The sequence below is a fragment of the Megalops cyprinoides genome, chromosome 9, assembly GCF_013368585.1.
Source record: "Megalops cyprinoides isolate fMegCyp1 chromosome 9, fMegCyp1.pri, whole genome shotgun sequence".
In the NCBI taxonomy this organism is placed as follows: domain Eukaryota; kingdom Metazoa; phylum Chordata; class Actinopteri; order Elopiformes; family Megalopidae; genus Megalops; species Megalops cyprinoides.
The window spans coordinates 28,118,600-28,129,485 of NC_050591.1; positions in this window are offsets into that span (position 1 = coordinate 28,118,600).

Genomic DNA, 10,886 nt, shown 5'->3' on the forward strand with positions numbered 1-10,886 from the left:
TACTTTTCCAGGCAAAATGAAATAGCATTTTCCAAGTTGAGGATGGCAACATCAGAAACACCTTTGGAAGTAAGAAGTCCTCATGAAAGTGATACCCTTTTGACAAAAACATGACAAAAAATCTAATTGTGAACTGCACTCAAATGTGAATAAATGTTGATACCCATAAAACAAAGTGGATGGTATTGTCAAGGAAGCCACTGAGTCGATAGGGTTAAAAAACATGGTTTTTTTTTTGTCAGAGGACTAGTACATCACAGGACTAAGTAAATCTTCATTAAAGAAATACCAACAGCCACATTTCCTTTGCAAATTATCTGCTGTTTATTTGTTCCATTGTTTGTCCAGTCCTCAGTCATAAAATGATGTCATGTAACTGCTTTTTAAATTCCTTTATTGTGTATGTGTTTTGTATATCTCTCTTACATCCATTCCTTTTGTGTTGATTTCCACCATGCACAAAACCTTATAATGTCTTTAGCCCCATTGCAGACCACTGCTGCTCAGTTGAATTCCCATCAAGCTGACCTCTGCACATACTGAGTGTGCAGCCTCCTAGACATTACCCCTGTGTACCTTTCTCCTTTAACCTCTTATTCCTGAAATCTATCACCATCCTCTCCTCCATCTCATCTTTCTATTGATTTTCTCCATGTTTTCTTTGCTAATTGATCTCCCTTATTCTCATTTTACAAACCCACCCTTTACTTGTGTTCCCTCCGCTGTTGGACTTGACAAAAAAAAGATCATGTCTTGGTAAGTGAAGAGCCAGCAGCATTGTACATCCATCACTGTTTCACAAAGTGGCTCAGTATGACTATATCCTGGGGAACAGGGATCTGATAGGATTACCGTAAAACTTCCAATAATAGCCAAGTCTCCAATAAACGCAGGCCTCTGATGATCGCCGCTATGCGTGACCCTTTCAGTGAAATAAACGCCAGCCTCAAATAAACAATGGGGAAAATTATATTTATTTTTCGCAGCTATAAAACGAAAGAGCAGTGGGTTAAAATGCTTATAGTAGTCCTATTTATTTTTTGTGGCCAAAAAAACAAAATAACACAAACTTTTTTTTTTTTTTTACATTAGGCTAAATGAGGTTGTTTTAGTGAATTCAATTTGCCTTATGCGTGTTCATCTGTTCTGCTGATACTGCTATTGTTACAGGCTGTGCTCTCCCATCATAGGTTGCAATGACAATGTTTAACTTACGTTATTAGTGGTAAAAATGAAACCAGCAAGCTGAAACAAAAAGATACATGCAGCTCAATCTGTAAGGCACAATGTGACAATAAACAGTGTGGATTATTGACTGTCATAAAAATCTGTACTGCAAATATTTAGCAGAACCATCTGTGTGCATACATATCTGTATTAGCCTGTCAAAAATGCCCACTGATGTATAGTTTCTTCAGAGGAGTAGTGTCCGGAAAAAAAGACTTTCAAACTGGGTCATGTGAAGAATGTTTTGAAGATGTAAAAGCCTATGTATCAAAATAAGACAGTACACCGATGATACAGCTGGCTTTCCCACTTGCGTTTGACGACAAAGGGCCCTGAGGGCCTGTCATGAGGGTAAAAAATATTTTATATCTTGAGCTACGATAGTCTCTTTGCCTTATGAAAAATCATCATCAGTCACTTTAGTTAAATTCTACATTAACTGAGCAGTGAATTAGACCATACTCAGAACCAAAAATCAGAGTGGTATTATAGAGGTCAAAAGATATATTTGTTATCATTAAAAAATCATTGCGAAAGGGAAGATGTCCAGATACCACTATGCTGCATGCCCTCTTTCGGGACAAAACGTTGACATCTTTTGTACTCAACTTGGAGGCAACTTCACATTCAAATGTATTACAAGTTAAAGTGTCATTACAAAGACAAGGGCTGTACTCACTGTATCCAAAATCTGAATAAACTGCCTTTGGATCTATTGCCCCAACATCAGAAACTGCCTGTTTAATTTCTGTTGGAGATGAGAAAATATGTTGCATAAGATTCTGATTGAGCCCTCCGTGAATAGATTATATAAGCAGCACACACTTTGGAGAGGGAAATTCACCTGACAAGTAGAAACAAAATAAGGAAGTGAACCCAATGCATTATTGATGTGGTGATGTTGGTGCAGACTAAGACATAATATGAATGTTTAAAGGGATCTCTAAGTTCAAATTGGACGCTGGATCAAATATCAGAAATGAATTCAGAAGCCCAGATTGTCCAACGAGGACTCAAATAAAATTAACAAAATTAATTAATCCCTTTCTCTTACAACTGCTGTGTCACACAAAGGAGAAGTAGCATTGAATCACACATCAAGAGGACTATTGGATTGCATCCTCCTAATTCTGTTTTTTTAATCCACCAGGAATCAAACCTTTGCATTAAACGGGAACCAGATCATATAATATAACATGTATCAATATAATTAATATCAATATACCAAGCAGTCACCAATTATGAAAGCTTAATAACTGAAGTACATGAGGCCAGGAAATTACTATATCTGCACTTACTCTCCTGAAGCCCATCTAAACTAGCAAGTGATTTATAAAAAACCTACTAATCTCTCCTTCCTGCTGCATGAGCTGTTTGCATCCACTTTCTACCTCTTCCTCCTCTGTTCTTACCTGCAGGTCAGCATCCAGAGCAGCGTTCAAATGTCTTCTGCCTGGCTTTGAACGCTTTCCCAGTTGGATAAAAGGATCCGCTGTCCTTGACCTATGGCCAGGACTGGTCCCTTCAGTTGCAGAAGGACTGGACTCCACACGACAGAGATCGCAGCAGACCTGATTCCCATTTGTTTATTGTTGTATTTGCCCATTAATAAATGCCTTATTATGTCAGTCGTCCTGAAATTTTGTGTCGGAGGGAAATGATTTTATCACATGAATGAACATCTTCAGACAATATTATTGTCTACCATTAGGGGGCAGACTAGAACCTTTATTTGATGAAATTAACTGAAAAACTAACCTATATTAACGTGGACCTTTAAGCATTTGTTTCTAGAAGGGATGACAAATACAGAGAGGATGAAAAATGCACTGCCAAACTTTGTAGACCAGCACATGGGGACTGAGCTCTGCTTGAGTTCTGTGAAGCTGTTCAGGTGTTATCTGATTCATGAGGAAATCTGCTGTCTCAGCAGCTTTGGCATTTTTGTGGGTAATTTCTGCTAGTTTATCTCAATATACTCCCTCAATTACGAGTCAAACACACCTTATCTCAGATATGGCCTCTGGCATTCCTCTTTGTTGAACAAATGAATTGTTAAATGTGTCTAGGTACATGTAAAAAACACACACACACAAGCATACACAAAGACATGCATATACCTGCACATACATGCATAAACTTAATTTCTTTTCTCAGGAAAAATGTTGCACTTTGATTCGTACAGATGGGTTTAGTGTAGATGTTTAGAAGTCATTTTTGACCATTATACAAGAGTCATATGTGAGAATCTATGTGTTGATCCAAGTGCAATCAGAGTATAATCGGAGTACTATACCAGACCTCACAGCAGTAACTAAGGACAGTTTTTCCTAAGAAAACGAACATGGAGTGTTGGGTGGTGTTAGGGCTAATGTTTCCTTTCCCATTTGTTAAGATCCAGAACTGAGTCCTGGTGGTGACGGTGCTTCCGGCAGAGGCTCTGCAGTCGTGCTGTAATAGTTTGTCCATTGCTCTGAATCAGGGTGGGCGTTGTGTCTCACCAGCTGTGTTTGTTCAAGGATTCCCTCCCTGTATTACCAAGCAGCTAGTTTCTTTATTACAGTCGTCCCCCTCGTTTCCCCTTTGCACGCTTTTCTGGCAGGAAGTGAAAGGGAAATTTGGATGATCTGTTTATAATTGGCTAAGACAGTGGGATAGATGTGAGAGGGATGTGGGTGCCAGATAAGTGTGTGCTCATTATAAGGCTTTGTGTCTGAATCCCCCTTCATTGCAGTTCCCCAGTACAACTGTGGAAAGTTGAAGCAGTGGAAATTCAAAAATAAACTGTACATTATTTTGTGGAAAAACAAAATAGCCGATGGTGGAAAAAAATGCATGAATACAAATACATTTTCATGGATAAAAACAGGTAGACATATGGGTGATTGCCAGAGATATAAGCGTGCCAATTATTCTGATAATGCCATGGAACAACTACCAAATTAAATTCTTCAAACATAAACCTCAGTTAAGAAGCCAAATACAAAACCAGACCATCACTGCACTGACAGGCATCCATGGATCACAGAACTGACAGGTAGTATCCTTCTGTATGTCAAATAGGAGAAGCCAGCTGTTTTCCCAATGCTGGAAAGAGCCACCCAGCCCAGAGTCACTTCCCACCTTCTGAAGCGTCACCTCCTCAGACAAAGAGGCAAAGCCATGATTAGTACAACAGGCTGAGCACCAAAGAAATGTGCAAGAACAACATCACCCTCAAATGTTTCTTTCCTGTTTGTGGGGCGGACTGTTATATATAAAAAAAAAAAGTTCCTTAAAGCAGACACTGCAACACAGCTTTAGTGCCATCCTTCACTAGAGTGAGGACTTACATTTATGAAGCTTAATAGAATAAGAAAACATGCCTAACTGCTGTGTACTGACAACAAAAGTCTTGTGCGTGATATTTCCTTTTGCTCACAGTGCACACTGGTAGTTTTAAAATGATTTAATACCTTCCCCAAAATGCTTGCAATCTGTCAACAAAAAATGTTCTTGATAGCTTTCAGATGAGCTGGAAACACTCAACAGAGTGGAACACCCCCCCCCCCCAACCCCCACACCCCCACACCCCAGGGAACCTAAAGAGAAAAAGACGGTCCCCTAGCCTCCTACCAGAGGAACACTACCAGGAATTTGAACACAGAGAACTAAAGGAATGATACTTGAAATGTTTGTTACTGAAAAGACTGAATTGATTTTCATGTGCATATATTACATTAAATTACGTCATTTAGCAGACAGTCTTACCCACAGTGACTTCCAAATAAGTGCATCACAATGCTAAGAGTAGCAGACACACACACAAGTAATGAAGACTTCAGAGTAAGAATGCAAGAAATAAACACCAGCTCAGTTTTTATATTGCTATTTAACTATCATATAAGAGTTAGCTGTTATTGTCCATTTGTAACTTATTCATCTTAAGTTTTTTATTTAGAATATATTTAGCCTAGTAGCAGGCTGCTTAGTGATGGAGATGGCAGTTACTTCACATAAATGTCTGATTAGGGGTTTGTAATGTAATATGGTGTAGCTCCAGTCTTCTGCTTGGAGGCAGCCATTTGCTCCCATGAGGGTATATCTCAATGCTGAACGCTGGGGTATGTGGGGAGTGGGGGAAGTGTGTGTGTGTGTGTGTGTGGGGGGGGGGGGGGGGGGTTGTACAAACACACACACATGCAGACACACACACAAATATACGTACACAGCATGTTCTACCCAAATAACAGATGATAATTGCATGCATATGGAGTGTGTGGGTAGAGGGGTTAAAGCCTAAAATCCATGGGAAAACACCCCAATTTAAGTGGAAAACCTCTCTATCTCGAAACACATGGTTTTGATCACTGTGGCTCCATGAAAGCAATCTAACCAGAATAAAAAGCACTACATTAACTAAACTAAAACACCTCCTCAACATGATTTGTGCCAGCACAGTATTTTTTGGTTTTGTTTTGTTGTGCTGATTGCACACAGTCAATGCTTTCATAAAGTCATACCTCGCTGCACATTACTCATATGCACAGTATTCATGCATATGAGTACTGTGCAGAGCGTTGCAATAGGATCAGGTTAATCAGTGGGAATGAAGCAATAAATCAAGCTTCATTCACAACTTCAGCGCAGACACCCTGTGCCAGACAGTGTGTGCACATCACCAGGACAGTCTAAACTTTGATGGTTGGTCATATTTGGTCTGAATGGAACATCCTGCCCTGTTAAGACCTTATATTTGTTTTAATAAATCCAAAGCTGAACCCTTTTTTTCCCAGAAACAGTGCTGGACTAAAACATTACCATCGACTTTGACTTACATTAGAGCTCCATTTGGAGTTCATAATTGGAATGTGTTAACGCTCTACCTAAAGTCCTGCGGAATGTGAGGAAGCCTGTTTCTGTTTGCTGAAGGAGGACGTAATTGCGGCTGAGAGAGAGAGGTGGTGATGTTGCCTGTCATGCCCTGCCGCAGCACCACAGATGCTGTGAAATGTCAAGGTGTAAAAGAGAAAATAGATGTAGTTTTAAATAGAGCTGTGCAGTTAGCATTTAAATGCCGTGTGATGTGATGTGAAAATGTAATGAATTAGATGAGACTTGACACTGTAGAAGAGAACTAAAGAAAACCACATACAAAACAAATGGTACTTTTCAAAATAGAGGTACAGCAGGTTCAACACAAGATCACTTGGCTCTGTTATTTCTCCCCACATTTGCTCATATCCCTAATGCTGATGACACTCAGTTTTTCTCTCGTTTCTTTCAAGCAACAATGAGGGTTCAGCCCACAACTTGGCTTGGCTCATGCCTCATCATGGATGCCCAATCACCACCTGAGCCTCAGCTTGGATGAGACTGAGCTTCTCCATATCCCAGCTAAGTCTTCTCCCTTCCAGGACCTCACCATCACCCTAGAAAGCGCTGCGATGTCAGCCTCCCAGCCTTGGGGTGACACTTGACAGTGAACTGACCTTGAGAGACTGAAGAGCGGCAAAGAGTCATGCCTGAAGGTCCTCCCATCAGAAGAATCTGCCCCTTCCTCACCACCTACTCAGCCCAGCTCCTGGTCTGGGCCCTGGTCCTCTCCTGTCTGGGATACTGCCACTCCTCACTTGCTGCTCTCCTTGCATGTGCAATCAGAGGCCTGTAGCTCATTCATAATCCATGCAGAAAATTAAAATGTAAATGTCACAGCTTTTGTTAGTAGCCTTATATTATTTCAACACATACATCCTAAGATAATCTCCAGACAGTCTTAATCAAGAATTTTACTCCTGAATACTATTAGACAAAAAAATAATTTCATCCCTCTTATAATCGACAAAAAAGACATTTATCAGCCTCTTACAAGGGGCTTGTCAGTGTTATGATCTGAAAGGGATGCAGGAGGGCATACATAGCAAATGGGAATCTGATGATGATAATGGGATTCCAATACTAGCCTACATCTAACATTCCTGTCCCACTTCTCTCATTATGTGATTAAATATAAATTGTCAGCGATGTGTGATATATCGAATTCAATTTCAGATTTCATAACAATCTAGACCTGAATCTTTTTAGTGTGATTCTCAAAATTTACTTGAATCACCCAGATGATGATTACTCTAAAAAAATCTCTTGGTCTCGGCATTACTTGTGTCTGTTTTGGATGCCTCTTACATAAATCGAATTAATAGTATTGCTCAGTAGCAAGCATAGCAAGTTAGGCTGCTTTGTGGTTTGTGGCTACCCTGATATTGGAAAGTTGCTCATTCAGGTCTGGAGTGGACTCCAACCAATGACTGTTAAATGGCACCAATTGCCCCGCCTGTTGGCTTTGGAAAGTGGAAAGTAGGAGGTTGTCAAAGAGCATTGTACTAAGGCAGCTTACATCACACCCCAAACCAGTACCAATCACATAACAAGTCTCACAGGCATTTAACCTGACGTTATGACCAAACTGCAATTTCTTATCAGCTGAAAAATGCTGTCTGTTATAAGGTAATGCTAATGCAATTCTAATGTGAAGTATTTTGTTCTCTTTACAGGATTTGCTTCAACCATGATAATTGAGGTGGGAGATGACACATGACACATTTAGATGATTTACTATAGCAGCGTTTCCCAAACCTCTCCTGGAGGACCACTTGTCCTACATGTTTTAGATCTCTCCCTGCTCCAACAGAGTTGATTCAAATGATCAACTTGTTATGAACCCCTGAAGCTGCTTAATAACAAACTGATCATTTAAATCAGCTGTGTTGGAGCAGAACATGCAGAACAAGTGGTACTCCAGGAAAGGTTTGGGAAACGCTGTACTATAGAAACACCAAAGCAAATGTATTTTGAGTCTGATTTTCTCCCTGGGTGCAAAAAGAAATGGAGAAGTTTCTTGAAACACATTAATATTCATTTGACGTCTCCCTTCAAAAATTCAAGAGAATTTTATCCATTAAATTACTAACTGTTGAGCATGATTCTGGGTTAGATTCCATAGTGATGCTAAAAAATATTGTAACGGTGGCATGTTCAATCATCGAGTAATGCCAAAGTGACAGTGAAGGATTCTTCAGTCCATGAGATTATCTTTTTTGTTTTGGAACTGGTAGTGAGAGAAGGAGTATTAAGAACCTAGTCCGTTGTGAGGATTGATGGTTCTTCAATTAGCCAGATGGGGGCTGGGGGGGGGGGGTATACTGAGTCCTTCGATGACACCTCATTTCATGGGTGGAAAAAATATTCAATGTGAGAGAAGAAAAGGATATAAACAGCTCTTTGGATTAAAACTGTCAGTTTTCAAATTGAAGTTTGCTTTTCTCAAAACACCAAAAAGGCACTCTTGGGGATTGAAAGTGAAGATTAAAATGATTTTTTTGTTGTTGTTGCAGCATAAACAAAAAGGAAAAGATTAAAAGTTAACTCACCAAAATGCTAAGGGGCTACCATACACACATCGACACAGACTTCACCTGGTCATAGCCATAGCCAATACAGACCATAAACAACTGAGATAAGAAAGTGACCTGTGAAGCAATGCAAAGGTGCATATGAAATTATGTTGCATACTTAAATTAATATATACATATAATATATGTATATATTATATATAATATATACATATATTATATATAATATAATATACACATACCTATATATACACACAGTACATACAGTTTCCATTCATACAGACAAATTACTGGCAGGTCACCTTGAATATGGGGAGTGCTTTTGTTCTTTCATGAAGGTCCTGTCTTCTCACCCTCTGATATTAGGTTGAAGTGCATCTCTGCTCATTGCTTCAGAAAATTACCTCAGTGACAACAGAAGAGGCTGTGCACACAATATTCATTGCATCTCAGAGTCTCCTTTCCAGACAAATGGTTGGCTCAAGTGTCACACAAACCCCTGCAGAAGGGTTTTTATGTTTCATAATGAGCAATGCCTTACAAGAGTCGCTCCACTTTTGTCCAAATGCACACTCATGCACACACATAACACTGCGTACAGCATCAGACAGCAATATTAGCGCAGAGCGACAAGTACGATTTTCACTTGACCTGAATGTGTCAAATGATGCTCTGATCAGACATCCTTTTTGACACTCTGCAACAATAGCTAGTGATATGAATCGGCAGGCAGGATCAGAGAGCGAGAGGGAAGTTCTGAAGAGCAACAGGGACTTATTAAACTGAGAGCTTGCTGGGAGATTTCCCAGAAGCCCCTGATGTGCACCGTCACCAGGGAGCAAGCGGTGGGATCATGGGGGAAGCAGATTTTCACTAATGAGCTGCATGAGGCGACCGGAACCCAGCTCAGAAAGTGTTACAAAATGCACTTTGACATCACGATGGTATGTTGGACACCCGCACTTCAAGCTTTTCTGTGGATAGTCAGGGGGAGCAAGCACTGTGATGTGATAGTTTAGAATCATCTTAGCCATGTCTGAACAGTATTATAAATGGCAACACATCCATTAAATATGAAAAACCATCCTCTTCAAAAGGTTTTATGCTGTTTTCCTTTGATTCTGAAGTGGGGTAGATTTCAGAGCATCATGGCACTTTATGAAGTAGTGAATTGGGAATGATTCCATCACAGACAGTCTGGTGGCATCTCATGCCCCTCCCCTACAAATCGCTGAGCTTGCCGAGATTTTGGATTCCAGAGCATTCATCTCTGAAATTTACTGTTTTGCCTCTAATTACAAGAATTAGGACAAGGCCCGTTAGTCATCTACAAAAAAACACATCTCAAGATTAATGATGCAAATAAATCAGAAATTAATGGCCTTTAACACAGATGGAAGCTACCCCCAGGGATGTACAAAATCATATCATGTGATCAATAACCATAAAACAGTGACAACTGCTAAGACAAAACAGTGCTGGAAATATAAAGACTGCACTAATGCTTTCAATCATTATAAAATGGGTGAATACTGGATCTAGCTTTTCATTACATGAAATATATTTGTACAGCTGTCAGAGGAAGGATAGTATTATTGTTCCAGGATTACAACAAAATATCTTAGTTTTTTTTTTTTTTACCTATAATCAAATTCATTACTATTTACCCCAAATGCACATTTATATAGCCTTGGACACTCAAAACATCACTCGAAACATACAATTAGAATATACCGTGTTTATTTACAAACATGATCAAATAAAAACATTGAGCTTATTTTGTTATTATACAAAAAGTATGCTATTATACAATATACATTATCATACACAAAATAGATACCTAAAACATACAATATACTGACATTTAAATGATTAGGACTCTTAAAGCTGAAAGGCCCTAATATATGATATAGCCGGTACTGTTTTTTGAGATTATGGAGGTTATTGCATTTCAATAATTGTTGATGTATTGATGTATTTAAGGCAAGAATACTTCCAAAAGAAGGTCGAATATATAAATAAAATCATTCCACAACAACAATGACCCATCAATATTCCTTTGTCTTTTTTTTCTTCTTTAGTGGGTGTGCTACTGCTACACAACATCAACAAATGGAGTGATTTTCTAAAGAGAGAGAAAGAAAAGAGCACATTTCAAAAGGATCCTTACAAGACAATAAAATGAATTGAAGAAAGATTGGTCCTTTACAATGTTTTCACTTAAAAGGAACAAGTAATAAGAAGCCACCTATAACACTGTGCGCAAAATCA